The following is a 26,474-nucleotide window of genomic DNA, read 5'->3' as shown; positions in this document are numbered from 1 at the left end:
TTTGTTTTATTTTTTTAAAAAAATACCCCAAGGCAATATATTAAGCTTTTAAGAATAGTGGGCTCTGTCTTGTCTTGGCATATAGAGGTAATTGGGCAAATATTTGTAGAGAAAAGGCATTAACAGTGTCAAAAATGATGACATTCTGAAATACAGAAAAGGAAGCTGAGCTGCATAGCTCAGAACAGCGGCAAGCTCACTTAATATGTTGTGCTGATGGTGGTCACTTCCAATTACGCTGATGAGCTAAATAAAAGCTAAATTTAAACAAATACATTCATGGTGTGCCCTTTGCTGTGTGCTCTCATAGGCTGATGTGATTTACAACTTCAGTACTTATCTGAGAACAGAATACATAGATCCAGTTGTACATTACGACCCTTGAGCTTTTGTTACACAATTAATTACTAGTTCATTGAAAACAATAAAGATAAGACCATCCCCAGTTGTTCTTCATTTTTTATTTTTTATTTTGAAGTTTAAGTTAAGGCCTAGTGCAAACAGTAGATTGAGTGGTTTGTGGTTTTGACTCAGACTTTGTTTTATTGCATATAACAGTCAAAAGCTCATTACAGTCATGTAGAATTAACTCCTCATGGGAGACACTGTAGTAATTCCATTACATTTGAAACTTACTCCTCCCCCCCCCCCCAAAAAAACCCTTTCAATTATTTTTCTGGCAAGAGAACTGTGAACCTTCTTTCCCTGGGTGCGTTTTGCATACAAAGGGCTCATGTTCTGTTGACTTTCAGTGGCATGATATGCTTGTAGCACCACCTCATAGCACACATTGCACAACAAGAGCTTCCAGAACCTTTACTCTCGGGGCAAAGAGATGAGTTTTGCAGTTCATTAACAGTAGAAGTGGTGCCTTGTGCAGCCTGTGGAATAGACTAGACTAGACTAGACTTTAAACAGCCAAAACAGCTGGTTGCCATGAAACCCATCAAGCAAAGACTTTGGCATGGCACTTAACTTTATTACTACTACAAGATGTCATCTGGTGTACAGAACATGTGTTTTAAGTCTTTAAAGGATACAGGTCTACGAATCTCTTCACGTGATATTCCTAGAAAAAGGAGCAGATGTTAGACAAAACCATTCTATATTTTTCAGTATGCTCTTTGCTCTTTTCTTCAGGGAATTGCCTGCATCGCAAACTCATATTCCACCCCTACCCCACCTGCTAGGTTACAGAGTTTATGTTTCTGGTCTGAAGACGAAAGGATGATGCAGGCCCATATCCATAATATTGTGGACATCCCCTTGTTTCTATTCCTCTCCATCCACAGTCTATGTGTCTTTCCATTTTGGGTATTCTCTCCAGCCTAAACAGTTCTTGTATGACCATTTCCACTGAGGCAGGCACATAGTGATCACCTGGCAGGTGCATCACCAGTGCCAGGGCTGGGCCCCTAAGGAGCCTGGGCATTGGCAGGAAGCTAGGCCATCAGGCAGAGAATAAATGGAGTGTTGCTACGTCTCTTGTTAGCCCAGTGGGTTGGATAAGATCCAGCTGATTACTATGGGGGTTAATGAGAAATAAAGGTGCACAGAGCAAGACTGGTGAGGGGTGTGGTCTAGGCAGACAGAGAGGCCTTGGGTCTGAGATTCCCCACCCTTGCTCTACCTCAAGAAGGCCCTCCATGAGAATCCATGCTTTGTTAATTGTTGAAAAGTCTAATTTTAAAAGGTAAATAAAATCTATTTCTTTTTTAAACCCAGTCTGATAATCTTCTGCAGGGTACTCCCATTTGGACACAGACCTTCAGATATTCACTTCAGTGGGGAGCACTGTTCCAGCCCCACATAATGTGTAGGAAGCTGGTCTTCCATTGAAATGAAGGGACAGTCCAAACATTCATCAGCATATGGTCATTGGAGCAACATGGTGTTGGGTTCTGCATCAGATTTAATTTCAGAATCTCCTCCAGGAAACAAGTGAGCACTATGGACTAATAAGGCAGGAAAAAGCTAATTGTGGAAGCTGGCCCATATGCAGCCATTTCAATACATTTTCTTCTACAGCTCTCCCTTTATGTTAGAAATGCTCTTTCCTAATATACACCCTCGAGCTAGAAAATCACGATGCCACATTAGTAAAGCTTGCTTCAGTTTCTTTCTGGCCTGTTCCTCCGCTACCAACATATAATAGACTTCCAGTGACAATGAACTCTGCCACAGGCTGGCTGCCACTCTCCCACCTGGGACCCCTGCTGTGCTTGCATGGTGGTATTAAAAGGTTAAGCACTAATCAGCACTGCAAACAACTCCTTTGTGCTGGACTGGTACCATTCTCTGAGGATTTGGTGCAATACAAAAGCCTAGATTAAACGACACATTCTACTGTGCATCTGCTTTCCCTGAAACTTCTGCCTTCAACGCAAATGCAAGCTGAGTGTTGATGGCTCTTGCATACCAGTCAGAAAAGACAAAGCAGATGAGAGATTATCTGCAGATTTCTTGAATACACAACACAAGATAGCTATTCTTCCTATAATCCATTTTTCAATAATATGCTTTCCTGTACAATGCTCATGTATATAGTGCTGTCATCATATGTAGCATTCTGTAAAGTTCCTTAAGCAAGTGGCAGCTTACGGCCAGAGCACCATGTCCCTAAATGACCCTGTAACCTACATTTTGACTCTGCAGGAGGCAACAGAGGGAGAGACAAAAGGAGATTGAAAGAACACGAACAAATGCAGTTACTTGTATTTATTGATTTATTTGATTGATTAGTTATATACCACTTCATGTTTCAACAGAATCATTTAGTGATTTACAAATCCCCCTCAAAATAAGAAATGCAAATTCCACATTCAACACCAAATACTACTCCTATTACTACTACTACTAATGGCTTCACATTTCATGTATCAATGTACAGAAGTAAAAAGAAAATCCATATACTAAACATCACAACACATCAAAATGCAACATCACTACAATGTATCATCATAAAAATGTCATAAATATTGCAAAATCGTTCACCTACACATTCACACTACACAAAATCTGCACAATCCACATACACAGTCATTCAACAATCTCCTTACACCCACCATATCACTCCATCCACTAAGTTCTCACTTTGATAAAGCGCTCAAACATTCAACTAACAGGAAAATAAGTCCACTAAATAAATACAAAAAGTCCAATAGCAGCATACAAACACCCGGACCCACACTAATTTCCTCTATATCTCTCACTTGAGACAGTTCAAGTACCTTCTCCTCTCATCTCACCTAGGGAGATGAAGTCCTTCTCCACAAGCAGCGTCTCATCCTATGGCCATAACCTACATGGCTCTTGGTTTCAAAAGAAAATTTAGAAAGTAACAATAGTCTCAAAATTGCATCAGCACAGATGAATGCTTTCAGCCCATAAGAATTCATAGCTCAGTGAATGTGTAGCAGAATCATGACCTTCCTGCTTATCAACCACAAATGATGTCCTCATGGTCTTGTGGATAAATGATGCATACATGGAGCTGCAATCAAGCAAGGATTTCCTCTCTGAGCTTTACCCAGACATTTGCAGAGCTTTACCTGGCATTAGCTTTACCTGGCATTGAGGGACGCGGGTGGTGCTGTGGATTAAACCACAGAGCCTAGGACTTGCCAATCAGAAGGTCAGTGGTTCGAATCCCCACAATGGGGTGAGCTCCCGTTGCTCGGTCCCTGCTCCTGCCAACCTAGCAGTTCGAAAGCACGTCAAAGTGCAAGTAGATAAATAGGCTCTGGCGGGAAGGTAACCAGCGTTTCCGTGCGCTGCTCTGGTTGGCCAGAAGCAGCTTAGTCATGCTGGCCACATGACCCGGAAGCCGTACGCCAGCTCCCTTGACCAATAAAGCGAGATGAGCGTCGCAACCCCAGAGTCAGCCACGACTTGACCTAATGGTCAGGGGTCCCTTTACCTTTACCTTTTTACCTGGCATTGAAGAAGGGAGAAGCCTTTTCTCCCATGGAAAGTTGTGTGTTCACAAAAGCCACTGCATGGATGCTGGAGGGCTAACGGAGTCAAAACCATCCTTTGATACATTTTGAAAACCAGCACCCTGAGCAGAGATTGCGTATACTGCAGTAAATGCACACAAGACTTTTCTTATAACTGAATGTAGTTTGGTTTCAAGGAGAAAGAAACCAAAAGGAAAGCCTTTTATTTCCATTTTTAAAATAAAATACTTGTTCACAACTTCTTTTGCACTCATTGCCCACTCCAACCAGGAGGCTTAGAGGGACTTGGGAAAAGCTGTCAGCAGGCTAGACTTTATGCTTAGCCTTTACACCTTCTATCACGAAGCTAAGTAAATCACTTGATCCATCATCTTAAAAATAAAGGGAACTGTTCTATGCCAGATTATCACCATTGTCATCCCTATCGCCATAGTAAATTACTACGCACACAGTAATTTACATGAGAAAGGGCACCAACTGGATTCCTTTTCTCATCTAAAGGTAAAGTGACTTTAGCAAATTAAGGGAGCTTCACACATTAAGCTTAGATCAAAACTATCATGTGATAAGAGATGAAATAATAGTGTTCCATGCATGCACCAGAGCATTTAATCAGCTCCCTTCTGACAACAGCATTTGTTCTTCCCAGTCGCAAACATAGGATGCTTAGCCTCCAAAAGGATACACTTGCCTTATTACCTGCATGCCTAATGGCCTAACTGCACATGACAGGGCCAAAGCAAATGGGAGCTGGATTAACCCTTCTCTTCCCCAGTCCTTTAAAAACGAAATGAAGAAATCCCAAAGCTGATATGAGTCCTAGAAAGGAAAGTTCAATTGCTAGTATCTGCTATAGGAATGTATTTTGGGGGACTGTAATGGATATGGTCAACCCTCTGCCAGCACAACATGGCTCCAATCCTGCTGGTGCCCCCTGATGTTGATAACTTAATAGTAACACAGGAAACTATCTTATACTGAGTCGGACCATTGCCTCATCTAATTCATTCTTGTCTGTACTGGCTGGCAGCAGCTCGCAAAAAGTTTCCTTCAGGAATCTTTCACAACCCTACCTGGAGATGCCAGGGACTGACTTTGGGATTTTCTGCATCTTCTCACCCACAGGCCTTTTCTCCTAATGTCCTGCTTGGCCCTCAGATGAACTTTGCATAGTCTTTCAAGATCTCTGGATTGCGGCATATTGTGGACCACAGAAAAGGTGTTATGGAACTACTTTAGGTTTAGTTTGAGATGAAACAAATAAGATTGTTTTCCATGTTAATCATAGACCTCTTTGAGCTAGAATCACAGACTTGTAGAGTTGGAAAGGACCACAAGCATTATCTCATACAACCCTCTGTGATGACAGGAATCTTTTTGCCCAATGTGAGGCTTGAATCCTCAACCCTGAGATAGAGAATCTCATGCTTTACCAATGACTGAACTTAAAAAATTTTACAGTGGTACCTTGGTTCTCAAACTAAATCCATTCTGGGAGGCCGTTTGACTCCCAAAACAGTTTGAAAACCAAGGCATGGCTTCCGATTGGCTGCAGGAGCTTCCCACACTCAATCAGAAGCTGTGGAAGCCGCGTCGGACATTCAGCTTCTGAAAAACGTTCACAAACTGGAATGTTCGGGAGCTGATTTGTTTGGGAGCCAAGCCATTTGAGTACCGAGATACCACTGTACTGACTCTCCAATGATGTTTAATTGCTGTCTTGAGCTGCATAAGGAAAAAATATTTAAGCACAATAGCATAATTTCTTGAAAGTGGGGTTATTTTCAGTGTATTACACCTGGTTAAATATACTGTAACCCATTCTGACTTCATACCCTGTAAGCATATTTATAGGAATGGTCAGGCCCACTGAAGTCTAGTCCTTTCCACTTCTGCATGGGGATGGGACTATGTCCATTTCGTCCAATTTCTCTGTGGATTTTTCAGGGGAAATCCTTTAAAATGTGAGGGCTGCAGCACTGCCTCTGTCCCTCTAAATGATATATCTTTTTCTTTTAAATTTTTGGAAAAGACATATTCCTGGAGTGTCTAGCCTCTAAGGCTCCATGCACTTTGAATGCAGTACAGCACAGATAGCCAATATGGTGCCCTCCAGCTGTTGTGCTTTCATGAGCCCAGCCATCATGGCCAGTGGTTAGAAATGATGAGAATTGTAGTCCAACATCTGGAGGGCCCAACATTGACTAGCCCTGCAATACACCCCTTTGAGTGACTGTAATTGATGACCTTCCATTACTCATGATCCATCTGGATTGAATCAGTTGGAGCTGAGTTTAAGAGATTCCCACCCACCCCCATTGCTACTTCTTTAAGTTCTATCATCAAGGTAAACACTTTCAGCGGTGTTTTTATTATAGATCTTTAAGATATGTATTTCTCTCTTATGTAGCTTGCACACTAAAATACAGGCACTGTCCATTTTCCTCCTCAGTCTAAATCCTGTTAGCCAAACTCAGTAATTATAAGAGACTTCTACAGCTAACAGTATATCAGCATTTTGTTCTCCCTTCCTCTTAGATAGTATAATTGTTGCACTCTTGCTTATGCAAGAGTGCATGAACTCCTTGGGATGAACTGACTCATTTCTAATACAGAAGTAGCTTACAGTACCATGGCTAATGCAGCTATGCTATATGAAGGTTTCTTCCCTCAAGGCTAGCAGATGAATTTTGTGTTCTGATATACATTGGCATTTACTCTATAGGGAAGCACTGTTTAGAAAGCATGAAAGGCAAGATAAAATAAAATAAAATCTCAGTTTGTCCACCCATTACAGATAAGAAATTATAAAGGGCATTGTTACCAGAATTTATTTCAGACACTTATACCCAATTTACCTTTTTGTATTAATAATACTTTATATTTCTATGGCAATGCATGTGCGTATTTAAGTACTGGAACAAGAAATTTTCTGTGCGTTAACATTTTGGTTTTAACGTAGTTCTGTTTGTTTCTGTTCATAGCAACTGTGTTATGTGTCAGGCCTGGTGTGGATGGATTTCATAACGCTCCATGGAAACAGAGGGGGTGGAGCTTGTTTTACAATCTGGATAGACTTTGGCTCTCAGTCCTTAATTTTTATAGGAAAGCTTTTCTATAGAAAAATGGGCTTCAGGCACAGGCTAGCTGTTAACAATGCAGAAAAAAACACCAGCAGAAAACAGAAAGGAAGATGGGTGATGGGTAAATCACCATATATATTAATAGTGGATGCATCTACCAGGATCCTAGCCAAAACAGGGCAACTGACAAGCAAGATGAAGGCACTTGCCTTTTGGGAGAACTCTAAGACTTACAAACAAAAGATCTGGAAGGGAGGCCTAAGGATGTCAACCCCGAACCAAACTGCATAGTGTGTGCTGAGAGTGTTCAGTAGACATAGAAAGCTGAGTATTTGCTGGAGGAATGAAAAAATGTGGGAGAAGAATAGAATGGAGCGTTGGGGAAGAGGCCATGACTGGCTGATTAGAATCCTAAACAGGAGCACTCCACACTGTAACATTTTGTAGCAGGTCACTCTTTCACAGACTCATTGGGAGTGGTCACTGTGGTGGTTCTGCAGTGGCACCCTCTTGACATCATCACTGCCACTTACTGAGGTGGGGGCAGCTCAGGGCAGATCACTGGTAAGATAAGGGCTATGTGGTTACATCAGTGGGTGTGCCTGTGCATTGGTAAGCAGCAATCATACTGGTGTCAATAGCACCACTCCACACTGACAGCTCCTGGTAGTAATGGGAAGTGTAGGCCATAAGCTTCATATGATGGCCAGATGGAGAGAAAGGAATCAGAGCTCTTTAGTCAGCTATTAGTTCAGGAAGCAAAGGGTGCATAATTCCATTGCCAGCTAAACAGGGGAAATAGAAATGATTTGCAGCCTGCCATAATCTGACTGCAGCAATGGATATGTTGGGGTGGTGGCACAGGGTGCTGAAGAGGTGACACTTACTGTGATAATTTCATTCTCATTTACCATGTCTGAAAATTGACTCATGTACAGCAGAGCAGTCTATAATCTTAAGCATGTCATTATAATTCACTAATCCCTTACTATTACTAGCGTTTCTGTAAGCTGTTCGACAGCCTGCAAGAAGAAGGGCAGAGAATTCTCTACCATCATGAGTTTAGCATACATTACTATTAGTCTAGGTGTCTTGCATTACTAGGGTTGAACCAAAGTGTGCTTCAAAAATGCCCCATTTTGGTACAAGGATTTGCCCATTCAGACTGAAGAATGCCTTACTCTGATCTGGCTTCATGATATCTTCAAATAACCAAATCTGATTGGCTATTTAACATTGTCAGGACATTTGCTTAGAATGTGGGAAACACTGGTATGTCATCATCATATTGCCTAAGTCAGTGGGCAACACTTTCAGGGGGGAAATCTGCTCACACCACACAATTTTTTTTATTGATAAGAAATACATTGGAAGACAAAACAAAAAAGAATTCATAGCAGTGCTTGATTTATAACACAGAACACAACTACATTATAATATGATCATGGGACACTGAGAAAATTTAAAACAATGCAGCTACATAAGAAGAAGAAAATATTGATACAATGCTATATAACATTGAAATGTTTCTTCAATTGTCCTCGAATCTTCTCTCCATACCTGAGATTATCTCCTGCCAGTGTGGCATGCCACACACTTTGAGAACGCTGGCCTAAGTGATCTTCGATGAATAGATGAGATTACTTCAGGGAGAAACCATTGCTGGATTTTTATTTTTATTTTTAATGACAACAAAGGTGCAAAATGGAAAAATAAGCATGCCAAAATGAAAACAATAACGGTGATACAGGGTGCGTGAAAGAGAGCAACAGAGAGAGTAAAGCCTGGAGAAAAAACTAAAGTTCATTTTATCATGCATGAATCTGAATTGTACAGGCACAAAAACTATGCCGTGGAGAAGAAAGGTCATATCTTGAACTAGATCAGTGTTATCACTTCAGCCCTAATACTCTGCATGATGTGAAAGGAGGACGGTGACAGATGATAGCAAATCTACTGAGTGCATGACTTGATAAGTGGAATGCTGAAATAATCATGCTGAGCTACAACCCTTTCTACAATCTGAGATGGCAAAGAAGAATTGTAAGTAAATTAATAGCAATTGTGGTGGACGAGAATGGCCCCATGAAAACAGTATGTCAGGTATCTCAAGGTTGATAGGTAGGATGCCATACATCTGCAATTTCCCAGACATAGATGTGATTCGCTATGGCAGCCCATATTGAAAGTGTTGACTTTTTTTTGACAAAAATACAACAATGGCAACTTAGGCAAAAAACCAAAAAACAAAACAAAACAACCTTAACAACTTTTGTGTCCAGATTTTCATGCAGACAAACATACAGTTTGCGTATTTCTCTTTGGCTATCTTCTGCCCCATGCATAGCCTACCAAAACTAGACCAAATGTCATTTTCACATCTTGCTTATCATCTGGTTAAGTGTTTAGTCCAAAATCTAGCACTACCTTCCAAGTAGCAGCACTTTGATACACACGAAAGTAAATGTGGCGTTTGCCTCCTAGGTGGGTCATAAGGAAAGGGTTAAATGAGTGTGAAGTGATTGGCCAGTGTGAACCCAAGGGGAGGAGTTAGAGTTAGAGTTGGAGTTGTGTGGAAGTCAGTTGGGAGCTGGAGAAGGAAGAGGGAGGATAAGTCTGTGGGTTGGTCTAGTTTTGATGTGAGAGAGTGAGAGCAACTGTTAGGAGGAGTCAGACAGACAGTTGGGATAATAAATTAGGAGTTATTAGGAAGGTATAGGCCAGTAAAGAAACTAAGATTAAGAAACTGACAAGAAAAATGATCTGAAACCATAAACTTGTTAATGCTTATAAAATAAACTTGCTTATTTGATTTAATGTTACCAGCTGTCTGGACTCAGTGTGTACCCGAGAGAAAGGGGTTGGTGGCAGCGGGGAAGTGATCATAGTGGTGGCACAGGGATCAATAGACCGTCACAAATCCAGGGACCCTATGTGATCGCCACAGTCAACTCTTTCATTACTGTTTCTTTCTCGGGGGGGGGGGGGGTGAGGGAGTGGATGAGCCTAAAAAGGAAGAAGAACTTGGATTCATAAATCCAATAAATCCAATTTGGCAAACAAATCCAAAACAGTGTATAAGCAGCTGGTACTTTCATAAACTGAGGAACTGCTACTGATTGATTTCTCTGTTCCACAGGAGTCTGCTGTGGAAAAGGGCGTACAGGAGAAAACTGGAGGGCAAATTGCAGGATGGAGATGAAGAGCTGCTGCTTCTAGATCTCTTCACTCTAGGTGTGCCAGGGGACTTGGAGGAGCAACCAGGGCTTGAGAAAATGGTGGCATTTTCCTCAGTGGAGAAAAACCACGCAGGAAAAGCTTGAGGCATGTGTGCATGCGCCAGTGGATTGGGGTGGCATCAACACTATTATGACTATGTGATGGGACATGTGACTAAGCCTCAGGATATCAGGGTTCAAATTTCCACTCAGCCATGAAGCTCACTGGGTGACCTTAGGCCAGTCACCATCTGTCAGCCTAAACTACCTCACAGGGTTGTTGTGAGGATAAAATGAGGCGGGTCATGAACTCCTTAGATAAAGGCAGGATATAATTTAAATAAATAAATATTAAATATCAATGAATACTACTGTCATTACCACCAACAACACTACTATTACATTCCTCATTGACATGTACCTGATAGTTGAATGCAGCCTTGAATGGGGAAATTCTGTATTTCTTCAGTGCACACAGGTTTAGTTTGAAGGAGATCAAAGGAAAATGTGCTCCTAAGAAAACAAAGGTCCCAGCTGAGTGACTTTTTGGCTGCTGGTTGCTATTCAGTATGTAATGAACTGAGTCAATTGTTTGCCATTCACCTCCTCTGGGTTATGGCATTAAGTGGACTGTTGATATATTGCAAACTCCTTTCATGCCAGAGGCCCTCGTTTCACACCACCTCTCATACTTACTGACAGTAAAATTCTGAAATACAGGACAGAGGAAAACGGACTCCTTGCTATAAGAATGCCATGCTGTGGCAAGATCACAGCAGAGCTTTAGCTAGGATACATGTGCACAAGCAAATACTTGAGTTCTTAGCGACATCACTGTTGCAAACGCTAATATAAATTCAGATAGACATGACATAGACATTTCCCCTTTGAACCTCTCGAAATTGTGCTTCAGGCTGTGAGCGTACCTCTGAAATCTTCCATGTGCATTATTCCGGGCTGTATGTGTGTGGGATAAGCAGAAAGAAGGAAATGAAAGGGAAATGTGGTTTTGTCTGTGTGGAAAGTGAAATATGACCTACATTTAAAGAGACAATGCGCCCAATCAGCCAGAAACACATGCCACTGTACGCTCAAGTACAAACTGACTTGATTGAGTGCAGCAGTGATGAAATTTGCAATCTGCCATTCCAACCTGCAGTCCTACAGCTTGTTTCCGTATGGGGACTGCAGAAGTCAAAATCCAAGAAGGTGGCAAGCAGGAATATTTACCTGGAATGTTTCCAAGTGGAAATAGAAAGGAAGTCAATCCCATCATAGTTCAAACAGACTGTGGTCCTCATGTGGCTTCCTGGATGACTGGATTGGGATGGTGCCAGATTCACAAGCCAACAAGGCTTGCAAACAGAGGCAATGCTAAAATGCTGCATATAGAACCTTAAAATAGGGCTGCCATTATTAATCTGAATTTGTGCTGAGCTGAATTTTGTAAGTTTCAGGGGTGAAGTGAAAATACTCCCTACACCTCCCCCCCCCAATTTGATGAATCTTCATAGGTAGCAAATTTTAAGAATTTAAAGATAAACCCCCTTCAGTAAATGTTTTTAAACCACCAATCCCTGAAAATTATTGAATATGCCCATATTCATTCATGTGGGATGAATGATCCCATGGGAGTGAGAGAGATACTCAACACATCTTTATTTTTATTTCTATACTATAAATATAATACTATAACTGTGTCCTCGGTGAAGTTCATGATTTAAAATAAATCAATACAATCAACTGTACTAAAAACAATCAATATAAAAAACACATAATTTATAATACGTGGCAGAAAGCCGTACAACATCATAAAATCAATAAAGCAACACTTTAAAAAAAACAGAAAGGCAAAATTTAAGTATTCTATTACCTTTTCATACTCAGATTAGTGTATCTGAAAACAAAGTATTTGGCTCTGAGTGGTTTCTTCGGCAATCCATCAAAGCTACTGTACATTTTTCTCATCCAAACCATTCTTTTTAAGCGTTTACAATTGCCTTTCTGTTTGAACCTGCAGTTACTCCACAGAGGTGCCATAACAGATTAAACCCCATCATCTTTCTAGAGTTCCAATGGATCTTTAAGCCCACACAACAAACTGAAGCCAGGAATTTCACATGCACAAAGAATGAAGGCCTTGGGCAATACAGCTGAAGCAACATCTTAGCATCACCACTGCTTTGGGTATTGGCGAATTATTGTTTTGTTACAGCACTGAATTTCCAGCAGTTCCTTACACTGGCACGACTTACAAGAATAACACCCTTAATGTGTGAAATTATTTCAGATGCTTAGTAATGCTATGTCTTACCATTCATGCGTCATGTGGGAGTCCTTGTAAACAACATCTGACCATCACTGTCCTGCTATTTTAGATGCTGTGTGCCTTATCGTTTATATATAGTTGTACTTCATATGTCCAGGCTATTGCTTGCAGCAATGTTTGTACTAGCTACCTCTTCTTCAAGTTACTATAAAAAACAGTCACCCATAAATAGCAATACTAGCCTCAAACACGATGCATAATATATGCATATTCATTTTTTAAAAAAAAAGTACAGCGTGCCCATCTGTCAGTAAGAATGTCCATTTTCATCTGCATAAGCCACATTATAGAAATAACTCCCCTTTATCTGTTATCAGAAATTTGTCCTAAGTAATTTTTAAATCATCATCATCATCAGTAGCTAAACTCACAGTAATTCAAGGAACAGAAGCTATAGGGTACATCAGAAGACATTATCATAATCGTATTAGGTCTATAATTTACTGTCTTCAGTTCCTGTAAAGTAACAATATTTTAGCCCTGCTGATCCCTGATCCCTGCGCACATTAGAAATAAGCAATCACAGAACATTGGCAAAACAGCCTATCCTGCAATAGATGCAGTAGTGGAGTGGTGGAGCTCATGTAACCTCCTGAAAGCTGAATTGCTGCAGCTTACCTGGAAGGACAAAGTGATGGAAAGGTTGGCATGGCGCAAACATTCCTGCTGATGTGTTTGTACCACACCAACTTTTCTGCCACCTCCCCATTTCTGTCCAAAGAAGCAGCAGTGACTCAGCTGTCAGGAGGATAGGCGAACCTGCTAGTCTGTCATGCCATCTGCTACTGACCAAATGTTGCTGTCTCCTGTGCAACCTTGTCCCTGCATTTCCAGAGAACACTTCCCGTGCTTCTCTTGCAAGTCTGAAATGAAGTAGTGGAGCACATGGTGCGTCTTTACAAATATATTCCCCAGGTTTGTGTCTTTGATGTTCCAGTTCTAAGGAGCTCTGTGGCATGGACACAAATATTGCCTTTGCATTCTGCCTCTGTTGATGTAGTGAGAAGACAAACCTGACAAATCCCTTACTGTAAAATAAGATTACAAACTAGTGAGGAATGAATTTTTTCAATGTTGATATCTCTCTGTTTCTTATTTTTCCAGTCTTGACTTCAGTATGCCACATTTCCACATCAGACTGCAATCTTTTAAAAAGAAAGTCCTCCTGAAAATCAATCAGCATTTTTGTGCACATATTTGTATGCAATTTTGCCTAATAGACACATTTTTGTGAATGGTCTTCCTGAATGCATCTTTTGTATGTTATTTTCACTAGCACGTGCATTTATATGTACACTTTCTCCTACCGTACACATATTTGTACACATTTTGGAGGACTGTATTGCAAAATTTAGAAAAATGCAAATGTTGAAGGACAGCTGTGTGTGTTTTTTTGGTTCATTTATTGTTTGGGGAAGAGCTAATAAAGTAGGTCCTCATTTATTGTGACCTGAACCAAGTATGTCCCCTTCCCCTAAGAGTTACTAGAAATATGGTCGAACGGAAAAATCCACACAGGATATAATTGGTGTTTATCTGCTTAAGGAGATTATAAGAAGAGATCATAAAGAAAAAGAAAAAATGTACGAATAAGATGAGATGTGGAAACAGCAAGATAAGACTGGATAGAATTATGAACTTTATTTGGACTGATTTGGATATGAATGCAGTAGCAAGAAGATGATCAGAATCCCCCCATCGAAACTTGAAATATGGGTCGCCTCAACAAAAATTTAAAATTCGGCTTTGTAATTCGAGATTTATGTGATTTGATTTGATTGGTTGGTTAATAAAAATTATTTTTTAAAAAAAGAGTTACTAGAAATAGTCTATGTATGCTGTCAGAACATTCATGCTTTTTTAATTTTAATTCATTGATAATGATCACAGCATATCAGTGGAGGAGCTAGTTAGTAAAAATATTGCTATGGGTTGGTAGTTGTTGATCTACTTGTAGGATCTATCCTTCCTGCAATTTTGGCCATGATTTTTGAAATGTGGTTGATTTCTGATTTTTGCATAGCTGTGCTGGTAGGAACTACTTGATTATTTTTGTGAATTGCTCAGATAACCGTGTGTGAGTCAGAAAGCTGCTTAAGCGTGAAGAATTAAGTAGGAGTGTGCAGCAAGGAGAAAGGAGGCCTGTTTCCAATGGACTGGGACTTTCTAGTTACAAATAAGCTCTTACTGTGTTGGTTTTGGGTTAAAAGTGTAATTGTGCTTTATGATCCATTTTTGACTGTGTGTTCTAATACCTTTGCTGTTATTTTTCTACAGGGAAACTGTTTGTTGCACACCTGTGGGGTTCTGTGCCAAAATCAGAGTTAGAAGGAATGTTTTAGGGGTAAAAGGTTGCAGCTTGGTTAAGGCAGAAAGCAGGAGAAAGGGTCAGACCATTATGGCTGATTTCTGTTCTGCATCCACAGCTGTGGTCACAGGAGAAGCAAGACACCTTTTGGGGTGTCAATGCTGTGAAGCCCTCCATTGTAATCTCAAGCTGTATATAGGTGTAAATAAACCATCTATCCTAAAGACACTGCAGTCTCCACTGTGCCTCATTTCCAAAAGGAAACACGAACCCTGGGTAAGTGCCTGAAACCCCTGGGACCTTGCAAAGATGGTGGTGGTGTGCGGGAATGGTATTATTTATGATGCTGAAATGAATGAAGTTGAGATGCTGGATTTTTTGTTTATTTTTAAGAAATCACTAAGAGTTCTCAGCAGTTAATAATAATGCTAACCCAGCAACACAGGGATTAAAGGGTGGAAATTTAAATATTATCTAAGGTCAAGAGTCTTGTTTGTTGAAATCTTTGTTTGGAAATGCTGGCATGAGCATGAAGTAAACAACATTTTAAAGGTATAACCTGAAGCTTAAACAGTTTACTGTGAAGAGATGGTTTTCATTCAAGTTAGTAATAACTTCTTTGCAAGCTCATGAAGTTTCAGGTGTAAATAAGAGGGTCAGAAAATTTAGGAAGCTTGATATCAACTCTTTAACTCAACCTCTTTTCTCTCTTGAGAAAACTAGAAAGATCTTGATTAATAATAATAATAATAATTTATTTTTACGGTCAGAGACCAGCTTGTGAAACAGAAATGGAACTACAATCCCAAAAGCAAAACAAGCATTTAAAACAATATACAACAATGGATTTTAAGTTTAAAAATGAGGTATGCATAAAAACACATAAAATCTTTAAGATAGACTACCATAGAGAAATGACCCAGAGTCGCCCGTGGATCTGAGTTTGGGAATTTTCTTAACAAACTAGTTTGAATCGGGGGATGGTCTGTGCCTCCAAATCTGTGTGCAGAATCTGGTGACCATCCGGGTTGTATTGTGATCTTTGCCTAACAGGAGAAGATCAAATTTTTGCTTTACCAGGAGGTCAGCAAGCCTCACCAGCACGGGGTCAATGGTTTCTCTAAGTGCCTCATCATAAAAGGAATATTTTTTGCTTTTGCCACACTAATTAATCCCAGCCAACATTTTCTGTTATAGGCAATCTTTTGGTAGGTTATTGGGTCTTTATACTCTTTTTTTAGGGCACGTATGGCAAGGTAGGCTTGCTGCCTGACAGAATTTTTGATTTAAATACATTCCCAAATTTCTTAAAGATTTATTTGAGGGGGGGGTTGTTACAACTAGGCTTTCAAACTTGTTTGTGTATCATATCATATCGTATCATAATATAAATATCTCATTAGATTTTTTGAAATTAAGATAAGGCTTTGTTTGTTTTAGTAAAGTAATGTTTTGTTTTGTTTTTAAATGTCAATACAATGCCTGTTATAACTATGTCATTCTCACATATCCCAGTTAACACAAGTAACTTACAGCTTGCTTAGCTATTTGGGGGTGAGAATTAACAGATAAGAAGTACAACATCACAGCCTTATTTACCTAATGCCTGGGAGGGCTCACAGCAGGTGCTATGTTAGTCCCTATCTGCCACTGTATCCAGCACCACCAGGAGCCATGGGAAATATAACATAGTTCTCTTGATGCCCCTAAGGAACTACATTTTATGTGGTTCCCAACATCTCTATATGCTATAATGAATAAGGCTCATAGCAGCATCTAGGTCAAAGGAAGCCAGTGTAATGCTTTCCACATATTTTTGGACTACAATTCCCATCATCCATGACCATCAGCCATGACCATCAGCCATGCTGGTTGGGGCTTATGGAACTTGTAGTCCAATAAGAGCTGGAGGGCAACATGCTAGTTACCCCTAGGTCAGAGTCTAACCAAAGCCCTGCTGTGAGTCCTCCCCACCACTACTGCCAGGAGTGGTGGCTCATGGTTAGGTCTGGGAGCAACAAAACCTCTAAAACACAATAGGGCCCCCAATCTCTCCCCATTATCAGACTCCCAAAGTGCCTCCAGCCAACTCAGTTCATTTTCTGTCTGTCCCTTCCAAATGGGCATCATTCAAACACACAAAGAGATTCCCAACTATGGCCATTATGTACTATCAGTCAACCATTTTGAGCTATTAATTGGTAATGTACCTACCATTCAGCAGTTGTAGCAATACAGTTTAGATTATGTTCTAGCAAATTTTCATTTCTATTACAGTATTTCTCCTGATTTATTTCTGAACTGCCCTTCATCAGTCATGATCTCAAAGCCAAACATCAGTACACTGAAAGAGTATAACAAGAAAATTCCAATGGTAATTTAAAACCAATATGAAAACAATTAAAACTGCAGCTATTAGACATTCATTAATTCACTGTTGATCTTGTCTAGAATAACTTCTTCCAAATATGCTTTAAAAAGTCTGAAAATGATGTTGCTATTCCTTTACAGTTGGGAATATTACTTCAGTGTTTGAATTACATTTTGGGGGGAGGGTGTGCTTAAATAGCATTCCTACCAGCACGAAAAAATTTGATTACAAGATGATCATAATCAGTGTTAATGTGAAACTCCATTATGACAAAATTTTCAAGTTTTTAAAATCCTAAGAAAATCTCATTTGCACTGCTATTTCCATCAAGTGATTACTGTACATTTGCAGTTCCAGATTGCATTCTAATTTCTGCACCTCTTGCTTAGGCTGCATAATTTCTCTCCAGTACTTTTTATCAGCACACACGAGTATTTGAGACTAGACTAGACCAGACTAAGAGCTGTGTATTTGGAAAACATTTTAGACGTTTTCTGGACATCCTTGCTCCCTCTTAGGAATCTGTCAAACACCACTACAACACTGAAAATAATGATGATGATAAAGATATTAACAGTAATTATCAAGCTGGACACACAGGGGAAATAAAGCGACAAGGCCCCAAAGTTTGGGTAAATTGGGCCACATTTATTTAAACATAAAACCGATCTACATAGTGGGAACAAGGTATGGGATCGAACCAATAACCAAACTGTGTGTGAGTGTCTGGTCCCAGCTGAGGAAGTCCATCTGAGAGTAAGGAGCCAGGCCAAGGAGGACCGTTCATGCCCAGCATGACTTCAGTCTCTGACATTGAGGCCAAATAAGTCCCTAGCCTGAGGAAAAGGTGGCATGCTAAATGCCAGGTGGAAACCCAGCACATCCAGAGAAGGGCCTGACTATAGGCAAGGACTCCTCAGGAGTTCAGGTGTCCTCAGCAGTCAGACGCTCATATCAAGGAGACCTCTGGAGAAAAGGAAGTTGATAGGAGTTAGCTGAGGTTCAGATGTGGTTCCAGCAGTTCAAATATCCCAGTGGTGGGCTGGAAGAGCTGCTGGAACAACGTCTGTGTACTAGCTCTGTGCCCTTCCTGCTGCTGTCTATGCCAAACCTGACGATGGACTCCTCTGACTTTGCCTCTTGGCTGGCCCTTTGTGGTGTGGAAACGTGGAGAACTGGAAACTGGAAAGGAAGAGAAGCTGACAGTAACTGAAATTGACAGATTTGCTCATCCTAGACACTTGAGACAGAAAATTATTCCCCAGGAATATTATTACAATAATCCTGAACGTACCAATTTTCTGTCCTGTCACAAAATTAGCTGCCTGAGTCAACCACCTAATGGCAGGGCCATTCCTGTCTCTAACCTATGGATAACCTGGACTTTTCTTGAATTTGCCAATTTAACTCAGAAATGATTTCATCAAAGGATCCTGCAAGCATACAGTACAACTATGAACATAAGTTTAGCTTATTTTTACCAGTGTTGATTACCACATCTGTTGCACAGCTATTCTTTTTTCTTTTTTAAAATCCATCTGGCATTTGTAATTGCCATCTGCCAAACTTTTCAGTAACAAGTTCTACATGGTAAGTTTTGCTGGCTTACTGCTTTCTTCTTCTCTCAAGATGTTTCTTAGCTTAGCCATACTGAGCACATTTGAATTTCAGCTGTGTTTGTAGCTGTCTCCAACGTGATTATATGCTGCAAAGTGATGTGTTCAACAGAAGAAACCTGCTGACAGGTATTATTCCACCTTGTGGCGAGCACAAATACCTTTCGTGTACATTGCTGACTGCTAAGGTCTCAGGAACATTGTGGAATATTGCATGGCTCAACCAATGTGCTGAGTTGAATACAAGACAATGTCATAAACGGACAGGACAAGCATATTTTTCGGGCACAAGTTGGTCCTCTTTCAACACTGCACAATCAGAAATGTCTTGGAACATTACAGAACAAAGGACATAAGATACCTACGTATCGTGGACTCCCAATTCTCTGATGCTTCACCACTGCAAAATAGAATTTTCACTTCTCCTTTGCAGTTCCTGCCCCCATGTGCCACCTCATCATTACAGAATTCTCAGACATAGTTAAGCTAAGTGGGTATGGTGATGTAATGATGGGGAGGGCTGATACCTTTAGCAAAACTCCATACATGGTCAAAGGGCTACTGTTGCTATAGAGGATTATGGCAGGGAACACGTGTAAGGCAGTTTCTATTCAGCTGAAATAATACTTATCTGTGCATTACTGAAAGAAACTGAAAACTTGGAATGGTTTTTATTATCATAATGGTTTAGTTTGGTATGCTCTTGATTGTGTATCCACCAAGGGCTAATTTTACCCCTCAAAATGGCTGTGATCAGAAATCAGTACAAAGTAGCAATGAAATTCATAGCCATCTGATTTGGCCAATGAATTTGGGTGACACTAAGCTGCAACATAATTGCAGGGATGTTTTCAGCAAGCCCACTCTGCCTTTGGAAGCCTTGCAAGTTGATCAACATCAAGGGAGGGGTGTTTCTAGGACCAAGGTGAAAATGTCTAGCTTGCTTGTTATTTTTGCTATTGCCTGGAGGTTCTGTTAATATCACATTATTATATTTATAGTACTATAATGTTGTTTTTGTATGTTGTCATATTTCCTATCATGATGTTATTCTGATGGTTGATTTTGAGATGTATTCCATTTTTCTTTGTTGTAAGCTGCTTTGAGCATGCTTCTTTTTGTGGAAAGCAGCTGACAAATACAATTATCAATGTGTGAGTGAGCAAGTGTCCAGCTTGCAATGCCTGGCTGTATTATGGACAAAGGACTGTATCCCTGAAAAAATTTGCATGTTTTAGTATGTTAAACATGATTTTGAACAGTTTCTCAGTCTAAATGCGGGTCTCATGGCTATAACACCCAGTTTAGCATTTGCTCTTTTTTGCCTCCCCCCCCCCTCATTTCTCACTCCTTTCTGTCACATCCAGTCTAATTAAGCATTTTTGAGAACTCAAAAGCTTTGCCCAATGGTTCTCTCCCCCCCCCCTTATGCATCACTACAACAGCCTTTGCTTTTGTGTGTTCAGACCCAGAGATCTCCCCCCTAAATAAAGACACACTTGACTCAAATTTTAATTTTGGTTTTTGGCAGAATTTAGCGCCTGCCAACCTAGCAGTTCGAAAGCACCCCCGGGTGCAAGTAGATAAATAGGGACCGCTTACTGGCGGGAAGGTAAACGGCGTTTTTGTGTGCTGCGCTGGCTCGCTAGATGCAGCTTTGTCACGCTGGCCACGTGACCCGGAAGTGTCTCCGGACAGCGCTGGCCCTCGGCCTCTTAAGTGAGATGGGCGCACAACCCTAGAGTCTGTCAAGACTGGCCTGTATGGGCAGGGGTACCTTTACCTTAGGCCACAACTTTATTGATTACAGAAGGTGAGTGGTTGCATAGGCTCTGGTTCAACTAGCTCCCTGCATCCTTGCAGGCAGTTCTGACCCAGGGCACCAGCATAGGTCAGCCAAGGGTGAACACCTGGGAAGGTGAAAAGCCAGGAACAGACTATGTTCACCCCCCCCCCCGATGCCCCCCTGGACTCAGGCATGGGCACAACCCCCTCTCAGGGGTTGACCAAACCAGTTGAGTCTCTGGATTCCTTTAACGGAATACCCGTCACATAGGGATGGTGAAACCGTTCTCCCATCCCTATCACCTGAACTGGTGCCTATCCGCAACCTTACAAGTTGTAAGGTTTTAGGGAGGACACGATTTCATAAATAAGCACAGTTAGTGATTCAGATAAGTAGTCGTGTTGGTATGACGCAGTCGAAATATATAAAAAAATATAAAAAATTGTCCAGTAGCCCCTTAGAGACCAACTAAGATACTTGAAGAAGTGTGCATGCACATGAAAGCTTATACCAAGAACAAACTTAGTTGGTCTCTAAGGGGCTACTGGACAATTATTATTTTTAATATATATATATTTCAAGCACGGTTAGTATCAGTGAAACTTTTTAAGCATACAAAGTGTGGAGGAAATTCCCCATCCCATCTCTCATAAATTCCTCATGATGTGGGGGGAGGTGCAAGGCATGTGAAATCAAACTAAGTATATATTATTAACTGTCCATATAGCAAAGTGGTCTGGTTATTCCATGTTGATTTGTGAGCAGTTTTCAGCACACAATGGAGATAACTCTTTTTTTTAATTTTCTTTTTTTTAATGGCTTCATTGGTTACACCTGGCTTTCAATCTTCATCACGTATAAAGTTAAGAGTGCAAGTTGTAAAATGATTTGCTGAAGTTAAAGATTAATCATTGGTTCAAGGGAAATTGTTTCTGAACTCTGACTTCAAGTTTACCATTGCAGATAACATTAACCCCAGGACATACTGCAGGATTATCTGTGCACTAACACTTTCTTCCTATCAGCATCCACTTTTTAAAATATATGATAACTTGGAGTGGACTGAAGACCAGTGTTATTTATTTGCCTTCTCCTACAAAGACCTTATCAAAGTTTTATAAAATCACTTAAATTATGTCTACCAAGTCACCTTTATCTTTCTTTTCATTAACCTTTTTGAAGAACTTCACAGACTAGAGGACCACCGAAGGTGCATGAAAGTTTCTAAAAGGTGATGAGGAAAAATGAAATGAAACGGTGTTAAAAGGGCAAATTCTACAATTCATGAGTACAAGATTTATAAAACATTCCACAAGTCAGCTGGCTAAAACTGCAGTAACTTTTAAAGCTCCAAACATAATTTTGGCCACAGGCATTTGGTGCTGGAAAATTAATTAGTTTTCTCTCTGATTTTTGAGAGAGGGGTGAAAGGCTCTCACAAACAACATCTTGTTGACTTCTGATCATATCACTCTCTTGCACAATCCCCCTATTTTCACTGCTGTTAAACGAACAAAGTTGCAAATTGCCTTCTGCAGCATGGCCTGTCAAGATTGGAACCCTGAAAATAAAGATACATTAAGAGATTGGTGTGGAAGTATTCATTCTTTTATGTGTTCAATTTATTACTAAGTCAATGGCAATAAACAGAATATGCAAAAAGCTGGGAATAAGCAATAAATAGCCACTGTCAGATTTCCAAAATCCACTATCTATTGCCATGTTATGCTCAGGTTCCAGATGAAATATCATCTTTCTCTTTTACCCTTGGTTATTAGAAGACGGCATGTAGTTAATCACGTTCTATCACAGATACCCTTACACCAACTTTAGTGACTCTTCACAGAATAAAAAGCTCATGGTGGCTGTAAAAGTGCTTCATGTGACGTAAGATTCGCATCTCTCCTTTTGCTTGTTATTTTTAAATTCTGTAACACGTATAATTCTTTAATTAAAAATATATTCAAAAATATTAACTCAAGCCATGTCTGTGGCCTTCAAAATAGTGTGTGTGTGTGTGTGTGTGAATGAATGAATGAATGAATGAATGAATGAATGAATGAGAGAAATACCTTTATTTCCTGAAGTTCAATAGAGGAGAGCTCAGAATTTTCTATAACCCACTGAATAATTTGCAAGGCCACGTGCTAAACCCTGTCCTTGGAGCCTCCCCCCCCCCACAGGAAAGAAACTAGACACCAAGGTATGGGTTCAAATTAGGTCACAACTTTATTGAACTTCAGATGTAGGAAACTTGGCCCTAGCCTTGAAAGGTATACCTCTCAGCCCACTGAGGCTGAGGATGTGCAGGGTCAATCAGGTGCCGTGTGAGGGAACTGCAAAGCCTAAACTTACACAGCGTGCCCATGCACTGCACCTAAGTTGGGAGTTTGACCTACTTGCCACCGCTCTAGGGCCAGTGTCTCCCGTAATCACCCGTGAACGGGACCTGCTCTCTCCTGAAAGTCGAAGATAGACTAAAGGATACCTGTTGTTGTTGTTGTTGTTGTTGTTGTTGTTTAGTCGTTAGTCGTGTCCAACTCTTCGTGACCCCATGGACCAGAGCATGCCAAGCACTCCTGTCTTCCACTGCCTCCCGCAGTTTGGTCAAATTCATGCTGGTAGCTTCGAGAACACTGTCCAACCATCTCATCCTCTGTGGTCCCCTTCTCCTTGTGCCCTCCATCTTTCCCAACATCAGGGTCTTTTCTAGGGAGTCTTCTCTTCTCATGAGGTGGCCAAAGTATTGGAGCCTCAGCTTCACGATCTGTCCTTCCAGTGAGCACTCAGGGCTTATTTCCTTCAGAATGGAGAGGTTTGATCTTATTGCAGTCCATGGGACTCTCCAGAGTTTCCTCCAACACCATAATTCAAAAGCATCAATTCTTCGGCGATCAGCCTTCTTTATGGTGCAGCTCTCACTTCCATACATCACTACTGGGAAAACCATGGCTTTAACTATACGGACCTTAACAAGGCCCCCAAACCACCAAAGTTGTGACAAATTGCTACGGGGAAGGCAAAACTTGCCAATGCAGGGGAAATTCCTTCCGGGTTCTGAATACAGCAACCATCTTATGACCATAGCAGCGCCCACTAACCTAGAATGCAAAAGGTTAAGCTGCAAAAGAAGAAAAAGGTGACTAGAAAGCCAAATTTATTATTTAGGGAGGGTTGGGTGGGTAATCCTGAAAAAGAAGGAAGAAGAATGAGCGTTGGCTGAAGGATCGGCCCCAGTAGCTGCTCCCGGCCACACCCCTGCCTGCAGCCCATTGGCCTGCCAGGCAGGGGTGGGCCAATCACACCCTGTTACCAGGTGGGTGGCACCCGGCCAGGTAAGCCCCACATGGGGTCGCAAACTCCGCCCACCCGTTGGGAGGAGGTGAGCGGGAATTTTCATCTGAGAGGCATTCCCAAATAAGATCAAAGCTCATTCAGCAACAGTGCCAATGAACAGTAGTTCATTTTCACATTGTTTAAGTCTGTTGTTACGGTGGGAGCTCCTGAGTCAGAATATTTAAAGCAAATTGAAAGCATTTTCCACTGTGGCAGGTACTATCTGTTTACAAGGCTGCAGATATAAAGCCAAATATTTGGCTGCTTATTTTATATCAACATAGGAATGCATCTCTTCGGCTTCAGCTGTGAGGCCCCTCCAGCCTGCTTTGGACAGCAACTAACCTTTTCTATATTGAAGAGCCGAGGAGGCAGCCCAGGTGCTTCGGCCTGTAGCATAACTTGCTAACATCTGTGCTCTAGGCAAGGAGAAGTTGGTGAACTAATGCCAGGGCACCTGCCCTGAGCTGTAAAGCAACCAGTATGGAATCTAGAGTCTGTCACAAGAGAGTATCTGTATGGAAGCAGTTGCCTGGAGAAATTGTTAAAACACCATATCTAGAGGTTTCTATTTCTACAGCAAGACTGGATAAATGCCTGTCAGGAACAATTTAGTTTTAGTGAGCATTGCTGCAGAGTAGAAGATTGGACTTGATGACCCTGCAAGCCCCTCATACTTCTATTACTCTATAAAGCAATACCCCAGTTAATAACGTCTCTTTTCCTTGAAATTCATTTTGACTCATTTAACTTGTGCTTAAATAGCTATGACTAATGATTCAATCGCTAGCAAGAACAACAGGGGAGAAAATGGGGATCTTGACAGGGAAAGGCAGTTGAATGGTTTCACAACCATTAATAATGATGATCATACCAGGGGTTTCATATACAACATTTTGGGTAGCCTTGTGGAAGCCAGAAGGATCACAAATGAGCTGCTACATGTGAATTAATTTAAATCCAGTATCTACATTCTGGTAGCCCTTTGCAGTCCTACATTCTGGAAGCTTCCAGATTGGGCTTAATACTGAAAACAGATCATTCAGATATCACAACTGGGTCCTTTGTAGCATGTTTTATTTTAAAGTTATTGGCTCTTTCCTGGAAAGGGTAAATCCAGATTAAATTGGGAAGGGGAAATATGGGCTGGCATTTTGATGCCACTGGGATTGTATGAACATTGTATATATGAAGATCACCTATCTGACAATAAACATCCATCTGGAAGCACCTTCCAACTCAATGGAGAACCAAAAACAGAGAATCATTTCAGTAACTGAAATGATCATGATGGGCTTAATGATGGGCAACAACATGATGGGCTTTAAATGAGTGAAATGACCCTCAAGGGCATCCTGCTCATCCATCATTTTATCTCCACAGCAACCCTGGGAGGGATGTTAATTAGAGCGATAGTGAGAGACCCACAATCACCTAGTGAGCTTTATGACTGAGAAGGTTTTGAACCCAGTTCTCTCTAATCCAGACATAGGCAAACTCGGCCCTCCAGATGTTTTGGGACTACAACTCCCATCATCCCTAGCTAACAGGACCAGTGGTCAGGGATGATGGGAATTGTAGTCTCAAAACATCTGGAGGGCCGAGTTTGCCTATGCCTGCTCTAATCTAAAGTCAGCACTACTCACTATATCACACTGACTGAAACCAAAGTACTTATAACTGGGCACTAGTGAGTGCAATGGAAATCCATTAAAATAATTGGAAGATTTACAGTATATTGTTTCAAGATGCAACTGCAACTAGAGAGTCTATGTAGGTTAGCATAGCATTATCATATTAAGAGTACAAATCAGAACCCCATTAATAATTTACAATTTCAGAAATAAACACCCGAGATTAATTTCAGAACTCATCTTTCAGTGGCAAGCTGTTAATGGAATACAAATCATCCTATTTATACACCTGCTCTTCTGTATTTAAGCATCAGCATTCATTTTGAAAGTTCCATGACTAATGTGTAAGCATTCTATTCTTAGACATTTAATTAGATGCTTTCACAGGGGGAGCTCTCAAATGTACCTTTCTTACATGCTTGCACACCTTTACCTAATGGCTTTTTAAATGTGTAGTAACAAGTCTTCAAAGAGTGCAGAATGCTATACTACGCTCATTATTAGGAGGCATTTTATTCTGGCCCTTCCCCCCCGAAGGTTTTCCCTATTAGTGCATTCCTACCACTGTTCCATTGATAGAAAAGCAGGCATAATATTCAGCTACAATTTGACCACAATGGCACCAAAATACACGTCCAGCTTCCAGTGCGCCATGAGTAATGGTTTACACTTATCATAAAAATGGCGAGTCTCTTTTGCTCCACAAACAATAACAATTCCACTTATGGATACAGTCAATTCGGGTTTTATGTTCCGTGACTAAAATATAACTAAACTTGCTTGTAGCTGGGGCCTACAGCTCTGTTTACATGACCTGATCAATTTGTGGAGACT

The 26,474-nt window shown here is 40.8% G+C and overlaps 2 long non-coding RNA genes across 2 annotated transcripts in view; one reads left to right on the top strand and one right to left on the bottom strand.

Annotated features, from left to right (window-relative positions):
• LOC310685426 overlaps positions 1-26,474 on the bottom strand; it is a 621,470-nt gene that overhangs the window by 234,881 nt on the left and 360,115 nt on the right. The window lies entirely within an intron of this gene.
• LOC310685143 lies at positions 9,514-15,109 on the top strand. The gene is made up of 3 exons (XR_014515096.1): positions 9,514-9,761; positions 10,182-10,276; positions 14,867-15,109. It is a non-coding gene; the product is annotated as an uncharacterized lncRNA (long non-coding RNA).

This window comes from Podarcis tiliguerta (genome assembly GCF_965153285.1).
Source record: "Podarcis tiliguerta genome assembly, chromosome: 9".
In the NCBI taxonomy this organism is placed as follows: Eukaryota; Metazoa; Chordata; class Lepidosauria; order Squamata; family Lacertidae; genus Podarcis; species Podarcis tiliguerta.
The sequence above is the reverse complement of the archived record's forward strand: the minus strand, read 5'-3'. Positions and strand labels throughout refer to the sequence as shown.